The sequence below is a fragment of the Papio anubis genome, chromosome 8, assembly GCF_008728515.1.
Source record: "Papio anubis isolate 15944 chromosome 8, Panubis1.0, whole genome shotgun sequence".
Lineage (NCBI taxonomy): Eukaryota > Metazoa > Chordata > Mammalia > Primates > Cercopithecidae > Papio > Papio anubis.
The window spans coordinates 63,226,833-63,245,158 of NC_044983.1; the positions used below are offsets into that span (position 1 = coordinate 63,226,833).

The 18,326-nt window shown below is 37.7% G+C and overlaps 1 protein-coding gene across 1 annotated transcript in view; it reads right to left on the minus strand.

Annotated features, from left to right (window-relative positions):
• The window catches only part of CPA6 (carboxypeptidase A6), a 308,645-nt gene that overhangs the window by 62,916 nt on the left and 227,403 nt on the right, over positions 1–18,326 (minus strand). The gene's annotated exons all lie outside the window — the stretch shown is intronic.

Sequence of the window (18,326 nt, forward strand, 5' to 3'; positions counted from 1 at the left end):
GCTTTCTACATATGGCTAGCCATTTTCCCAGCACCATTTATTAAATAGGGAATCCTTTCCCCATTTCTTGTTTCTGTCAGGTTTGTCAAAGACCATATGGTTATAAGTGTGTGGTGTTATTTCTGAGGCCTCTAGTTCTGTTCCTTTGGTGTATATATCTGTTTTGGTACCAGTACTATGCTGTTTTGATTACTGCAGCCTTCTAATATAGTTTGAAGTCAGGTAGCGTGATGTCTCCAGCTTTGTTGTTTTTGTTTAGGATTGTCTTGGCAATGTGGGCTCTTTTTGGTTCCATATGAACTTTAAAGAAGTTTTTCCAATTCTGTGAAGAAAGTCACTCGTAGCTTGATGGGATGGCACTGAATCTATAAATTACTTTGGGCACTATTGCCATTTTCATGATATTGATTCTTCCTATCCATGAGCATGGGATGTTCTTTCATCTGTTTGTGTCCTCTTTTATTTTGTTGAGCAGTGGTTTGCAGTTCTCCTTGAAGAGGTTCTTCACATCCCTTGTAAGTTATATTCCTAGGTATTTTATTCTCTCTGTAGTAATTGTGAAAGGGAGTTCATTCATGATTTGGCTCTCTGTCTGTTAATGGTGTATAGGAATCCTTGTGATTTCTGCGCATTGGTTTTGTATCCTGAGATGTTGTAGAAGTTGCTTAGGAGATTTTGGGCTGAGACGATGGGGTTTTTAAAATATACAATCATGTCATCTGCAAACAGGGACAATTTGACTTCCTCTTTTCCTAGTTGAATACCCTTTATTTCTTTCTCCTGCCTGATTGCCCTGGCTAGAACTTCCAGCACTATGTTGAATAGGAGTGGTTTTTTTTTTTTTTTTTTTTTTTTTTTGGTAGAGACAGGGTCTCCCTATGTTGCTCAGGCTGGTCTCAGACTCCTGGGCTCAAGCAATCCTCCCTTCTCAGATTCCTAAAGTGCTGGGGTTACAGGCATGAGCTACCAGACCTGACCTGTCATTGACACTTTTGTTCTTTTTCTAATTTCTTGAGTGGATAGATCAGCTTACTAACTCAGAGACTATTCTTTTCTAACACACTGATTTAAAATTATAAATTTCCCTTTAATACTACTTTAGTTGCATTCTATATGTCTATCAAGATGAAATTGCCTATGATATATAGTAGTTTTGTTACCATTCAGTTCTAAATACTGAATTTCCTTGATTTAAATTTTATTTATAAATGTTTTTGTTTCTAAATATGCTAATCTTTTTTTTAAAATAAGTGATTTCTGACAACTGCATTACAGTTAGAGAACATGGTATTCTTAACAGATTATTTGGTATTTGTTGATACTTGCTTTGTGGACTAGAATATAATGAATTTTTGTGAATGTTCCAGTTGTGCTTGAAAAAAATATACATTCTCTAATGATTGGGTAAAAGTACTATATGTGTTCATTAGATTATGCTATTACTGTTTGTATCACCTATATTCTTAGTAAACATTTGTCTGCTATTTTAATCACTGAGAATTGTGTTAAAACCTCATATTGTTATTTTGGCCTTATTGGCTTCTCTTACATGCTATCAATTTTTGTTTTATATATTTTGAGGCCATTGACATCATTTACAATTTTTTCATTTCTAAGTAATATATTAATCAAAGAAGCTGTTCTGTAGTATTCTATTCTGGAAACAGTTTAATTTCCAAGACTTGTCAGAACGTGTTCTTCCTCTGACAAACAAGCAGGGTGTCATTGTATTGCATATGCTATATTCGTGATTTTTATAACTCTCTAAGAATTTCAGCTATTCTCCATCTGGTCACACAAAGCAAGAATCATCACGATGTGACGACTGTTAAATACTGAACAGGACGTTTAGGAGAACTCCTTGCTTGAGTGCCTTAAATAATAGGACACAGATCATTTAGGTGGCGGTTTCTAGAAGAAACATGACCATGTGTCTCTATTTCCTATTATTCTAACATATGATAACCATCAAGAACACAGGGGTGTGCTTTTCTTCTAATGTGTAGAACTATTTTTAGCAATTGATAGATACCCCCCATACACATTGAAAAGGAGATGCCCAATAATCAAGTTGCATCTGGACCTACAAAGTCTAATTTCTTTATTACTATTGTTGCTTATGAGGAAGACTTAAGTAGTTGCGATCCGAAAGCCTGTTGCAAAACAATGCACCACACGCCTCAGTGTGGCGGTCCCTAGGTACTGCATCACCTCACTTCAATTTATTTTAAAGAGGCTTCACCAAACCGATTTGTTCAATTAAAAGATATTAAAGAAAGTTTTTAGTATTATCTTCTGCCAGGCAAACGATAAGTTTGGAACTGATTGGAGCATTTCTGAAGTTAATTAAGAAAGACATAGAATGAATCTATTTGGTATTCACCATCTGCCAAGACTATTTTGGCCTCTACATACTGATGTACATGTTATATATCGGAATTCACCAAATACACTTTGGTTAAAATCAAAGACAAATTTTGCCATGACTAATGCCTTTGTGTGAAATGACAAAGTGAGGTGAAGGGTTTCCCTCCTTTTCAATGTTTTTGGATTTATGTGGTTGAATGTTGCTTTCTTAGAGCTCATGACAGCAAGGAATATGGAGATCATTTTTTTTGAGGATTGGTGTTAATGGCTTTTAAAAAGATAGCTTTAAAACTTTCCTCTATTTTTATTTTAGAATCACTGCAGAGGACCTAAAAATAACCACACATCCAACGCAGGACACACTGGCAGAACGAAGCCTGTTACAGCTAAGGCCAAAGAAAGGGGCACAGCCACCATCAAGCTGAAGACCAGCCTCAACTGGACTGGACAGGAATATCACTTAGGACAGGTAAACACTGCGGCACCAAAGTGGGTGCATCTCAACACAAAGGAGGTATTTAAAATTCAACACCAGGAGAATTAATTAGAGTGGGGGAGAGTTTACAGGGAAGTTTTTTTTTGTTTGTTTGTTTTTTTTAAGGGGATCTTAATCTATAAAAATAGCTGATATCACACTACATGATACTCATTAAATACAAAATGGTCAATCAGATAACAGTTTGAAAGTAACAAGAAAAAAAGGCTCCATAAATGAAGGGTGAAAAACTGAAAATCATCTCCTAATCTTGTATATTATAGTTATTTTTATACTTATACTTAGAACCACCCAGAGTGACTAATCTAACAGGGCAAGTGAAGACTAGAAAATGTTGTCAATTATTCTATATTTTCTAATAAGAGACATAAATATTTGAAATGTTTAGTGTCACCAGGAAGAATATACTGCTAGATACATGTCTATTCTTTTTCCTAAGTAATGCCACTTCACATTTCACACAGAGATAGCCTAAAAACAGTGGTTCAGTGGTTGTATTTGCTCATGAGAAGAAGCCAGGACAACTCTGGTATTATGAAGATCTACTCTATAAGTATATTTTACCTACCAAAAAAGAAAGTACAGGTGTCTTCACTTTGCATGGCTCTTATATACACAAGTTTGTTACTGTACTTTAGTTAAATAACACTAGTCCTCCCACAGAAGTGTGAGTTTTGGTTACCACTGCTAGATCTCCAGTCTACAAATCACTATATAAGTAAAAATGAGCATCAAGATCTGTGATCCATTATACCATTTCTCTGAAAGTCTGTCAGTGGGTGATTGGTTACTACTGCATAACTCATCATCAGTTTACACACAGACAGCAAAGTGTGTAGTTGTGTTGTGTCCTTGTTCCCCGGTGATAAATCTACAAGGTAATTTACAATAATGGATGGTGGAAGGAGGAAATTGTCCAACAAAGGTGAAAGTGCAGCAAAGAAATGAAAAGTGCTAATGCTGGAGGTGAGATCTGAACCAAATATAAATGGAGCTTAGAACAAATAGCTGACTAGTAATGTTGACACTGCACCATTCAGCTCTAGATATGCAGCCAGAGGAATACAGTGAGGACCAATTTACCAATACAGATGAGACAAGAGGTTGGGATGAAAAGGATGATGATATTCCAGAAGAAGTGACCTGGCAACACTTCACATTAAAGGAACTCTAAGATATTTTGTGACATTGAAAGTATAAAGGAAAAAAAAGTACTGGAAGCTGATTCAGTGAAGAAAGGGGTATGACAATCTGCCAAGGCAAATTTTTTTTATGAAAGATGCTCATTTCATATTGCAAGCTATACAGAGAGAAGACAATGAACACAACCCAAACTACCCTTTATAAGTTTTTTTTTTTAACAAAGAAATAAGATGTTTTAATTCTCAGTATTTCTCATGATTTAAAACACAGCATACTAGTTTTACCACTTAAAATCATTTCCCAATACATGTATAACAAAGTAAGAGAGTTTTAAATATTTTGACAAAAGCTCTTAGGATCACAGAACAAATAATTTCTCTCATTGATTATGAAGACTGCTCTGTCTGGCTTCAGCCTGTGTGGCCACTTTTATAGTTCGGTGCTACTGGTGGAAAGTGAGCATTGTCTGTGCTCACAATGGCCAGAACACTCCCTATTATTAGGTAGTGGAGTACAACTGATGCAATGGATTTCAGTTTAGTTAAACTGAAACTCAACAAATATTAAATAAAAACTCTGCTATGTTCAAGGCATTATAAATTGGATAGAAGGGGAGAAAGAGATAGGTTGGAGGATGTGAAGAATGAAGGAGATTGGGGAGAGAGCACGGGAGAACATGGGGAACTAACGGTACTGAAGGCCAGGAAAAAGCAAACCAAAATATCGTAATTACTCAGAATGGCAGTGAACCAAAGTCAGACAATTTAAAAAATGAAGATCATTTTCATATGATGAGCTGTTTTCCATTGCGTAATTAAGAACAAAGATGTGTTTGCTTACTCAGCTGAACTCATTAGATACTTGATCTGGGCTTAGTAGTTGTCTGATTTATTCCGTTTTTTGGCACATACATGCAATTTAAGTTCTCTTCTTAAAAAGGTTTATTTTTAGTGATCTATTTTTTAACCAAGACCTTGGTGTTTCATGCCTATGTCTGAGGGCTTATATTTTACCTTTAATGAGCAGCAAGACATAATGAGACTGAAAGAGATGATTATCCAAAAGGACTATTCCCTGGAGAACTTTTGGATCCTGGGAGAAGAGCCTTCCCCTTCTGGAAAGACTTCACAGTTGGAGGACTTCTCCTACAACCACAGCTCTAAGTCGTTCTTAGAGCTCTGTCCTAAACACACAACCCACCATAGCCCTCACATATTACTACGTACTCTGCCTGGAAAATAACCTGCTTCCCTGAAAGTCTCCTATTCTTATTTTTATTTGAATCATCTGCATAGTACATCTGAATCACATGCCAGATGTTGGCACTAGGATTAGCCATCACTGCAGTGCCGAGTGTAGATGGGTGGGAATGCACAATGGAGATGGTTTTCCAATAATCAAACTGGGCCTGGAAGGGCGAGGTTTCACATTACATAGACAGCAGATGAATATTGTGGCTCACTTGGAGAATTAAGGATGTTTTATTGCTTTTCCTTTCTTTTGTTGTACTGCTGCCTTTCTGTAACAGGATCAAATTAGATCCACCTGTATATTATACATCTTCAATGTCTGGGAGAACTTTCCATTTCAGGTCATTTTAGTCCCAAACATTTTTTCGCAAATCCTTGCTTTATCTTTGGTCTTCCACTGAGTTAAATATAATTCAACTGCTGATTCTAAAATACCTGTAGAAATATATGACTCAAACATAACTGAGTTTAGTGTGAGAATGAAATGCATTCTGTTTTGCCTGAGTAAAATTTATTTTAAAAATATAGTCAGTTTTTGTCCTGTTTTACACAGAAAATTTTGAGAAATTCAGAAATGCATAAAGAATAAAACAAAAATTACCCATAATCCTATCCTCTTTTAATGTTTGCCATATTTTTCAGATATATAGCTATATAACTCTCAGACATCGATTTTGCAAAATTGAAATTATATTGTCCATGCTTGTTTTTTTTAAAACATAGCAACGTGTCATGAAGAGTTTCCTTCATCAATAAATATTACACTAAAATCTTTTTACGTAGTCAGGGCTATCAGTCATTCCTTTATGCCTTCTTTCTTTGCTTTTATGCTTGGAAATGTCTTCCTCATTTAGAAGTCAAACAAATATTTCCCTGAGTTACTTTCTTAATATTATACAAATAATGACTCTGGTCAAATTCATCCCAGCGATGTAGAATTATTTGAGGAAAAAACTGAAGTGCTATGCAGAACTCTGGGCCAGCAAGCACCAACCATGGCTTGAGATACTCAATCTGGGAGGTTGACAATCTCAAACTAGCAAAAGCAAACAAAGCCCAAATTGCCTCATTCGGTTGGAGGTTATTCTGAAAAATGAAGCAAATGCTATTCCACTTGCATTGGCAACAAAATAATTCAAGTGGCCTTTCCACAATTAAAAAGACAAAAAGATGTAAAAATGAGCTGCCACTGAAAATTACTAGGCAATCCTAAATATAGGTATTAGTTGCCCTGAATTTGTACCAGGACCTCAATGGTGTACTTCTACAATCTTCCATCCCTTTGCTTGTCTCTTCTTATCAGCTTATGTGATACAGACAAGAAAAGTACTTACACACAACTTTGTTATGGTGGACAAAATCACTGGAATTTATTCTTGGTTGACTGCTGCCCAAATTAGACCTGTGAATCAGGTATTCATTCATTTTGACAGCTTGCTTGATCTTTCACCTCTTGTCAAACAGCATTCACTCTTTTGGTCCATGAGAATCCATGAGTTGGATAACAGCAGAGTTTTTGATTTTACCTCCCCATTATCCAGTATCCAGTGTCTTAACAGGGCCTGGCCTGATGCATAGTAGTAAACACTTGATAATTACTTGCTGAACAAATTAATCATTCCACTAGCTTAGTGTAGTGTTGTGTTGGGTACTTCCCTTCAGACTAATGGTCCTGCCAACACTTCAACTGACGCTCCCCCAACTTCAATGACACCACTGATCTCTTGGGCATCTTATCTTTGACCCATTCTCCTCTTCCATTCCCATATCAAGCCAATCATCAATTCCTAAATTCCTAAAGACTTTCTTTATCGCTGCCTTCTTTTGTGTCTGTGTCTCTTCTCCCAAGTAGAACTGCAAATGCACTGAGGAAAGGGTTAACGTTTTGTGCACTGTAGGACAGCACTTGTGCCATTACAGGACTTAGCATGCTGCTTTCATATAAAAGGAAGTGCTCAATAAGCTTTTGATAGAATGAATGAATATCTTCTTTGAACTTTCTTTTTTTTTTTTTTTTTTTTGAGAGGGAGTCTTGCTCTGTTGCCCAGGCTGGAGTGCAGTGGCACGATCTCTGCTCAATGCAAGCTCCGCCTCCCAGGCTCCCGCCGTTCTCCTGCCTCAGCCTGCTGAGTAGGTAGGACTACAGGTGCCTGCCACCACGCCTGGCTAATTTTTTGTGTTTTTAGTAGAGATGGGGTTTCACTGTGTTAGCCAGGATGGTCTCGATCTGATGACCTTGTGATCTGCCCGCCTTGGCCTCCCCAAGTGCTGGGATTACAGGTGTGAGCCACCGCGCCTGGCCTCTTTGAACTTTCTTACATGGTTTTTTCACTGTCTATGTGTAGATTCCTGTCCTAGAAATTTCTAGTTAGTCGCCCTCACTCTGGGTTCTTTCTCCTTCCTTTCATCCATATATCATTGCCTTTCATCTTTAAGCTCTCTGACAATGGGACGTGCTTTTTGCTCCTTATCAGTGTTTTCTTTTTCTTTCTTTTTTTTTTTTTGAGACAAGATCTCACTCTGTCACCCAGGCTGGAGCGCAGTGGTGCGATCACAGCTCACTGCAGCCTTGACCTCCTGGGCTCAAGTGATCCTCCCACCTTGGCCTCCCAAAGTGCTGGGATTACGGGTGTGAGTCACCGCATCTGGCCAGTGTTTTCTCATTTCACTTTATTGGACCAAACTCTGCTTGGCTTCCAAGGCTTACTATAATTTTTCAAGCAGTATTCTATGGGATTAGAGTCTACACACACAGACTATAGGTTGTTGCCTCACTAAATCTACAATGACACACATAGCATGTTCATTCTCAACATTAATCTTTTCTCTTTCTTGGAATACTTTCATTTCTCTGATCAAATTCCAACTTCCAAGTTAAGGCTTGAGAATCATTTCCTCCACAAAGCTTCCCCAAACCTTGTCTTTTTAGCTTTAATGGATTTTTCTGATTCCTTAATTCCTTCAGGTACTATAATCAGTACACTTAGGCCTCCAAAGACACACTATTTTATGTTGTTTCCTGCACATAAATATTCCTCCTCAAATAGAATGCAGACCCCTTGAGCACAGGGACCATGATTTATACTTCTGTTGATGGCCATAATATAAGCAGAGTGCTGAAAATGTGATCAACAATAATTTGTTGAACTGATTAATATAAATATCTTCTGGGGGAATGCTATTTAACCCTAATTTAAAAAATAACAGCTTTATTGGGATATAATTCACACACCTTACAATTCATCCTTTTATAGTGTGCAATTTAGTATGTTTTAGTATATTTAGAGTTGTGCAACCATCACCACTATATAGTTTTATATTTTCCTTTTTTTTTTTTTAGATGGAGTGTCTGTCACCTAGATTAGAGTGCAGTGGCACAATCTAGGCACACTGCAACCTCCACCTCCCCAGTTCAAGCAATTCTCCTGCCTCAGCCTCCCCAACAGCTGGGATTACAGGCATGTGCCACCATGCCTGGCTAATTTTTGTATTTTTAGTAGAAATGGGGTTTTACCATATTGGCCAGGTTGGTCTTGAACTCCTGACCTCATGATCTGCTCACCTTGACCTCCTAAAGTGCTAGGATTACAGGCGAGAGCCATGGTGCCTGGCCTTATACTTTCATTATCCAAAAAGGGAGCCCATACTCTTTAGCTATCAACCCCATAATCCTATCCTCTTCCCTCACCATAGGCAACCACTAATCTACTTCCTTTTTCCAGAAATTTACCGATTTGGGGCACTGCATATGTATGGAATCAGGTAATACGTAATATTTTGTGATTGACTTCTTTCATTTAGCATGTTTTCAAGATTCAAGTATGTTGTAGCACGTATCAGCACTTCATTTACTTCCTATTGAGATATGATTCACAGAACATGAAATTCACCATTTTACAGTGCACAATTCAGCGGTTTTTAGTATATTCGCAGTGCTGTACAATCACCGTCACTATTGAATTCTAGGACATTTTCACCACTCCAAAAAGAACCTGGTAGTTGTTAGTTCCAATTCCCTCTTACCCCATCCCCTTGCAAGTACTAATCTGCTTCCTGTTTTTGTGGATTTGCCTACTCTCTGAATATTTCATATGAACAGAGTGATACAACATATGAGCCTTTGTGTCTGCCTCATTTCATTTAGCACAATGTCTTCAAGGTCCATCACTACTGTATCTTAAAACCGTCATTCCTTTTATGGCTGAATAATGCCCTGTTGTATGGTTATACCAATAAAAAACTATTCATCAGTTGATGGCCACTTTTTGGCTATTATGAATAATGCTGCTATGAGCATTCACGTACAAGTTTCTGTGTGGATATGTTTTCAGTTCTCTTTGGTACACACATAGGAGTGGAATTTTGGGGTCACGTAGTAACTCTATGTTTAACTTTTGGGAGAACTGCCATACTGTTTTCAACCCTATTTTAACTTGGTGATTTCCTCTACTTTTTTTTTTTTTTTTAAATGGAGTCTTGCTCTGTCACCCAGGCTGGAGTGCAGTGGTGCGATCTCGGCTCACTGCAACCTCCGCCTCCTGGGTTCAAGCAATTCTCCTGCCTCAGCCTCCTGAATAGCTGGGATTATAGGCATGCACCACCATGGCCAGCTAATTTTTGTATTTTTAGTAGAGAAGGGGTTTTGCCATGTTGTCCAGGCTGGTCTTGAACTCCTGGACTCAAGTGATCCATCCGCCTCAGGTGTGAGCCATCCTCTATTTTTAAATTTAATTTTCAAGCCCATTGCTTTTAAGTTTTGTAAGTGTCCCTCTTTACAAGTATCTCCTTGCTATCTATTCTCTTTGTTCCCTGGCCTGCCCATTCTCAGGTTTAAGTCTCTTGCTCTTCTGTAGATATCTGTTCACGTTTGCAGAAAGATAACTTCCAAGTTCTGTATGTGTATCTCTGCTTATTTCTCCTTATGTATCTATTCTAGTTTTCTTTCTTTGATGAATTTAGTATCTGTATCATCCCTCTTGGCCCATGACAAATTTAAGAAAACTTTAGGCTGGGCGTGGTGGCTCACGTCTGTAATCCCAGCCCTTTGGGAGGCTGAGGTGGGTGGATCACTTGAGGTCAGGAGTTCGGGACCAGCCTGGCCAACATGGTGAAACCCCGTCTCTACTAAAAATACAAAAATTAGCAGTGTGTGGTGGTGCACACCTGTAATCCCAGCTGCTCAGGAGGTTGAGGCAGGAGTATCGCTTGAACCCGGAAGGCAGAGGTTGCAGTGAGCCAAGATCGCGCCACTACACTCCAACCTGGGTGACAGAGTGAGACTCCATCTCAAAAAAAAAAAAGAAAATTTTAGCATCAAAAAGGAATATTTCTTAAAACTCCTTTTTAATTTTGTGATGAAGGGAGCATCTGTAGTATGCATTTCAACAGTAAGTCCAGCATGTCTGTGCTCATCTTTTTCCTCTCCCCTCAAAGTCCCATGGCACCATAAATATCATATGATATTGTCAATGGTTTTGCTAACCTGGTATAAGCAAGCATTCAGCAAGAGACAGAGATTTTGCAATCTAAGTGTACTCACCATTTGTTTTCTTAATTCTACTTATGAGATTAAAAACAATTTGTGCTATGTGAATATTAGGAAAGAAAGAGAGGTAGCATGTACTGCAAACAGAAAGGTGATGGCTCTACATTTTCCAACAGAACTAAATGACTATCAACTTAAAAGACTAAAGCCCATACGTTTTGTGGTATATCTGGCATTTTAAAAATGTCTGTCAACTAGGAACTAGAAATTATTTGTTGAGATAATGAATTCGTTTATGCATTTTTCAAAATAACAAAATAATGAAGCCCAATTTACCAGTCATTTAATTGTGGTAGTTTGCTACTGTATCACTGTTTTCTGAGCTTTGTGTTTTCAAAATAGACATCCACAGATCAATCCACTAAATTGGAATGGAGGCAGAAGTAGAAGTGGCTCTCAGGGCATGGCATGGGACAGTAACGCTGGCCAAAGAGGAGACGAACTTAGAGAGCCAGAGCCCCCCTTGATACTTCTGGTTTCCATGGCAGAGAGAGTCAGGGCCAGCTGATGAGGATTACACAGCAGGGAAGAGAGAGCAGAGATGAAATTGACTGTTTCTCTAGGCAAGAGATAGCACCTGGTTCCAAAGAGAATGGAAACCAGGGATATGCAGCCTGGCTATTATTTTTATAATAAACTTCTGATTTGGAGATAAATGAGGGTCCACATGTAATTATAAGAATACAGATAGATACCATATACCCTTTACCTATTTTTCCCCATTGGTAAACTGTAGTATCTTGTGAAACTGTAGTATAATATTACCATTACAGTATTGGCATTGATACGGGCAAGATACAGAACATTTCCATCCTCACACACATTCCTCATGTTGCCCTTTTACAGCCACATCCACTTTCCTTCCAACTCCACCCCTTCCCTAACCCTGAGCAGTCACTTGTCTGTTCTCCATTTCCATAATTTTGTCATTTAGAAAGCAATATATAAGTGAAATAATACAATAGGCATTTAAGATTGACTTTTTCATTCAGCATAATTCTCTGGAGATTCATCCAGGTTGCTGCGTTTATCAAGAATCTGTTCCTCTTAATTGTTGAGTAGTTTTCCATGGTATGGATGTACTGCAGTTTGTTTAACCATTTGCCTGTTGATGGATACCTGGGTTGTTTCCAGTTTGGGGCTATTATAAATAAAGCTGCTATAAACATTTGTGCATGGGTTTTTGAGCAAACATAAGTTTTAATTTCTCTGGGATAAATGCCAAGAGTGCAATTACTGGGTCATATGGTAGTTCCATGCCTAGTTTGAAAAGAGACTGCCAACTGTTTTCAAGAATAGCTCTACCGTTTTACATTTGCACCTGCAACATATGAGTGCTCTAGTTTCCTGCATCCTCCCTGGCATTTGTTGATATTGGTGATATATATGTGTAGATGTATAGATCTACCTATACATCTATAGATATAAATCTATCCATCTGATTATTTTTAGCCATTCAGATAGGTGTGTAGTGATAGCTCACTGTGGTTTTAATTTTCCCAACATCTTTTTTGTATGTGCTTATTTGCCATCTGTATGTATACACTTTGGTTAAATGTCTCTTCTTGTCTTTTGCCCATTTTCTCATTGGATTGCTTGCTTTTTACTGTCAAGTTTTGAGTTTATATATTCCAAATGAGTCTTTTATTAGATATGTGATTTGCATATCTTTTCTCAGTCTGCAGCTTATCATTTTCATCCTCTTAACAGTTTTTCATAGGCAAAAGTTTAAAATTTTGATTAAGTTTGATAATGTACAATGTAGCTACTTTTCCTTTTATGGAGCATGTTTTTGGTGTCAAATCAAAGAACTCTTTGCCTTGGTTTGAGATCCTCAAGATTTTCTTCTATGCTTTTTTCTCCTAAAAGTTTTATCGTTTTACATTTAAATTCATGATCAATTTTGAGTTAATTTTTGTATATGGTATGAGACTTAGACTCATACCATATACAAAAAAAGATTCATTTTTTTTTGCAATGAATATCCAATTACTCCAGTACCATTTGTTGAAAAGGCTGTCTTTCCTCCCTTGAATTGGTTTTGCATTTTTGTCAAAAGTCAGTTGGAAATATTTGTGTGGATCTATTTTTGGGTTTCTATTCTGTTCCATTTATCTATGTCTGTCCCTTCACCAATACCACACACTCTTAATTATTGTAGGTATATGGTATGTCTTGAAATTAGATAGAACGAATCCTCCCTCCCATTTCATTCTTCTTTTTCAAAAAAGTTTTAGCTCTCCTACTTCCTTTGCCATTTCATACACTTTTAAGAATAATCTTATCTACAGCTACAAAAAGTCTTGCTGAAATTTTGATAGGAATTGTGTTAAATCTCTATATCAATTTGAGTAGAATTGCCATCTTTACTATTTTGAAATCTCCCAATCTATGAATGTGGTATGTTTCTCCACTTCAATTTTCTTTATTTCACCAGCATTTTGTAGTTTTCAGCATGTAAGTCCTGTACATGTTTTGCTGGATTTACACCTAAAAGTATTACAGTTTTTTGAGTAATTGTATATAATCTTGTATTTTAAAAATTCCAGTGTCCATGTGTTCATTGCTATTATGTGTATGGAAATAAAATTGATTTTGTATGTTTATCTTGTATCCTGTTGAAAAATTTCCCCTTTCTTTCTTTAAGAGTTTTATCATGGATATATGTTAAATTTTGTCAAATGCTTTCTCTGCATCAATTGATAAAATTATATAATTTTTCTTCTTTAGCTTTTAATACAGTGGATTACAATGACTAACTTTTGAGTATTAAACTGGGATTGCATCCCTGAAGTAAATCTCACTTAGCTATGGTATATAATTGTTTCTCTTGATTGCTAAATTCTATCTGTTAATACTTTATTCAGGATTTCTGTATCTATTTTCAAGAAGGATATTGGTCTGAGTTTCTTTTTCATGTGCTGTCTCTGGTTTTGGTACCAGGCTTCATAAAAAGAATTGGAAGTGTTCCAACCTCTTCTATTTTCTGAAAAGACTGTGTTGAATTGGTGTTAATTCTTCTTTAAACATTTGGTAGAATTCTCCAGTGAAAGCTTCTGTGCCTTGAAATTTCCTTTTTGGAGCATTTAAAAATCATAAATTAAAATTTGTAATAGTTACAGGGATATTCAAATTCTCTACTTTCTAATAGGTAAGTTGTAGTAGTTAGTGTTTTTCAATTAATTGGTTCATTTTGTCTACATTGTCAAATTTACAAGGGTAGAATTATTCCCAGCATTCCCTTATTAACCTTTTTTATATCTTCAGAGTTTGTAGTAATATTCCATTTCATTCCTGATATTGGTAATTTGCATCTTCTTATTTTCTTTGTCTCTCACGCTAGAGCTTTGCCAATTTTATCTATCTTTTAAAAGAACTAGGCCAGGTGCATGGCTCATGCCTATAATCCCAGGACTCTGGGAGGCTGAGGTGGGAGTTGAGCCTAGGAGTTCGAGATAACCTTGGGAAACATAGGGAGACCCTGTCTATACAAAAAATAATTTAAAAAAGTTAGCCTGAATTGATGGCACACACCTGTGGTCCCAACTGCTCTGGAGGCTGAGGTGAGAGGTTTGCTTGGGCCTGGGAAATCAAGGCTGCATTGAGCCATGATCATGCTACTGCACTCCAGTCAGCTTATTGTGTTATTGATTTTCTCTAATAACTTTGTTTTCGATTTCATTAATTTTTGCTCTTATTTCTATTATTTCCTTCCTTCTGCATGCTTTGGGTTTATTTTCTATTTTTCTAGGTCAATGAAGGAAGAGCTTATTGTTTTGAGACTTTCCCTCTTTTCTAATGTATACCTTTAGTGCTATACATTTCCCTCTCAGCACTGCTTTAGCTATGCCCCACACATTTTGATATGTTGTATTTTCACTTTTATCCAGTTCAAGGTATTATCAAAACTTCCCTTGAGATTTTATCTTTGACCCATGGATCATTTAGAAATGTGTTTAATTTCCAAGTGTTTGGAGATTTTCCTGTTATCTTTCTGCCATCAATTACTAGTTTGGTTTCACTGTGGTTACAGAACACATCTTATGATTTCAATTATTTTACATTTGTTGAGGTCTATGTTTTGGAAGAGGATATGGTATATTTTAGAATATGTTCCATAGGCACTTGAAAGTATATTCTGCTGTTGTTGGGTACAGTCTATTAGATCCTGTTGGTTGATAGTGTTGTTGAGTTCCTTTATATCCTTGATTTTTAAATTTCTATTTATTTATTTATTTTTATTTGTTTATTTTTGAGATGGAGTCTCACTTTGCTGCCCAGGCTGAAGTGTAGTGGCATGATCTTGGCTCACTGCAACCTCTGCCCCCTAGGTTCAAGGAATTCTCCTGCTTCAGCCTCCTGAGTACCCGGGACTACAGGTGTGTGCCACCACACCCAGCTATTTTTTGTAATTTTAGTAGAGACAGGGTTTTACCATATTGGCCAGGCTGGTCTTGAACTCCTGACCTCAAGTGACCCACCTGCCTAGGCCTCCCAGAGTCTTTTTATTTATTTATTTATGGAGACAGGGTCTCATTCTGTTGCCCAGGCTGGAGTGCAGTGGCATCATCACAGCTCACTGCAGCCTTGACCTCCTGAGTTCAACAGGTTCTCCCTCCTCAGCCTTTGGAGTAGCTGGGACTACAGGCATGCACCACTACACCGAGCTAATTAAATTTTTTTTTTTTTTGTAGAGACAGGGTCTCACTATGTTGCCCAGGCTGATCTCAAATTCCTGGGCTCAAGTGATCCTCCTGCCTCGGCCTCCCAAAGTGCTGGAATTACAGGTGTGAGCCACCATGCCTGGCTTGATTTTCTTTTTAATTGTTCCCTTTTCATTAGTTATTTAAAAATACCAAATTGCTGATATAATAGTAATAATAATTGATTTTAGTGTTTATTATATGCAAAACATTCTGTTAAGTCTTTTGCATGCATTATCTTATTATTATTATTATTACTATTATTTTAAGTTCTGGGACACATGTGCTGAACGTGCAGGTTTGTTACATAGGTTTACATGTGCCACGGTGATTTGCTGTGCCTATCAACGGATCATCTAGGTTTAAGCTCCGCATGCATTAGGTATTTGTTCTAATGCTCTCCCTCCTCTTTTCCCCCATCCCCCGACAGGCCCCAGTGTGTGATGTTCCCCTCCCTGTGTCCATGTGTTCTCATTGTTCAACTCCCACTTATGAGAGAACACATGCATTATATTATTTAATCCTCCCAATAAGCCAATGTGTTACATACTATCATTATCGTCATTTTGCTGAGGCTCAGAAAGGTTAAGTGACTTGATACCAAGATAATACAGACAGTAAGTGGCAGAGCTGACATTACCCTGACATCAGTGTGGGGTTGCCTGACTTCCAACCGTGTGCACATAACACCTATGCAATCTGAGGTTCCATCAGGATCCTAGAAGGGCTGATAAGTTTTCTTCCAGTTCACATTTGCATAAGGATGTAAGTGGTTATGGGGGAAATCTCATCAAGGAGTGGTAAGCAGACTTTAATGTGATCCCCAACAATTCCTGCTTCTTAGTATCTGTCCCTGCATAATTCCTTCCTCTTGAGTATGGGCTGGACCAAGTGACTCACTTCTAATGAAGAAAATATGGCAAAAGTGATATGAGGTCACTTCTAAGACTAGGTTACAAAAGAACCGTAGTTTCCATCTGGGGCCTGTTTTCTCTTGCTTTCACTCTCACCTGCTTTGAGTGAAGCCAGGTGCCATGTTTTGAGCTGGCCTAGGAAGAAGTTTATGTGGCAAAGAGTTGATATCTCTGGCCCACAGCCAATGAGGACCTAAGGCTTACCACGAGCCATGTGAGTGAGCTTGGAAGCACATCATCCCCCAAGGAAGCCACACGTCCTCATGCCCAGGGCTCCAGCTGACACCTTGACTGTGACACTGGGGTGAATGACCTCTAGGCCTCCTTTGTTTCATTTCTGGTTGCTTCCATGGCTCAGACAGAAAATGGAGTGGTAAAGTGGAGGAGCAAATGGCAGCCATAATCTGGAGGAGTGAAAGAGGTGTGGGAAGGGTAGCAGAGGCACAGGAATGGCCTCACTCTTCTGCACACATGATGGCCCTATGCAGGAGGGAGGAGGATGGAGAGGAAAGCCTCTCCTCCCAACAATGTATCGGTGGAAATGGAGCCTAATCTCAATTGCTTCTTGCTCTTGCTCCAAAATCAACTGCCCTCAGTTGACAGTCATTGCACATGCCTCTTCCTTTTGCTGTGTACCTGTGGTTACACTGTCCTTCTCTTCCTTGGAAATTTAGCCCAGGTTACAGTGCTGCTGTATATGGCTCCACAGATTGTATGCTATAAAAATCCAGATGGAACCATTCATATCCTATGAGAAGATCTGAGAAGTCATCATCCAGAAATCTTTCCACATTATTACCACTGAATTCTCATCATTTCAGTGCATTAACAAATATTTGAACACCTATTAAGTGCCAAGTGTTTTTCTACATGTTGGAGATTTAGCAGTGAACAAGATGGATGCAGTTTCTCTTGTAGGAGTTGGTACAGGAATAAGATGATAACCATATAATAGACAAAGTAAATTTAGATGTTATAAAGAAAAGGTTGCATATGTTGGGGGTGAGGGAAAACTTTAGCTGGAATGCTAGGGAGATACATTCTCGTGTTCTTCAATAATCTACACGACCATATCCTGTCAACAACAGATGTTCTGTACTTAACTATTTCTTTTTTTTTTTAAACCTGAAATAGCAGACAACATGTTGATATGTATACATTGGGTATTTGATGCAATGTAATAGAGTTAATTTCTTATTAGCTTTTGCATTTGTCCTAGCAGGATGAAATAGGGTTTTAAGAGAATGCAAATTACTCAATAAACTGAGTAGGAATGTTTAGAAAATTTTATTCCTCAATACTTATAAGATTAAGCATACTTTTGTGGTTTTGGTAGTGCCAGAGAGACATTTTGCAAATTCAGTACATTCTTGACATTTGTGAGCTATGTTTTCTAAGACCTAGGAGAGTTTTCAAAGTTACAAATTCCACTACAGCACATAATTTCCCCATAAAACACGGTAAAATATAACTGATACATTTAAATATCCTTTGCGTCTTTAATGGTTTTCTATAAGTACAGGGCTAAAAAATTTGTCGAGTTGTTTTGCGGCTAAGACCCTTCATATCCTTCGACTTTCACTTTCATTACCAGTATTAGTCACCCCTCAACTCCCAAAACTAAAAGTCAAGGTTAAAAAAAAAACAACCATGAAAGATACTACATCCTTGACAATGAATAGAAAAGTATCAGAACATACAAAAGTGTTAGCACAAAAGGCTGGCCCACTCTTGGGATAGGGACCCACTCAATGCACTAGCTCAGAGGGCCTGTGACTCAAATGAAGCATTAAGAAAATGAGAAATCACTATGAGTCATCAACGATTAGGGTTACTGAAAAATAACTGAAACTAAGAATGTTAAATCCACAGATGCTAAAGGTCTTCTGGTATCTAAATTACCGACCT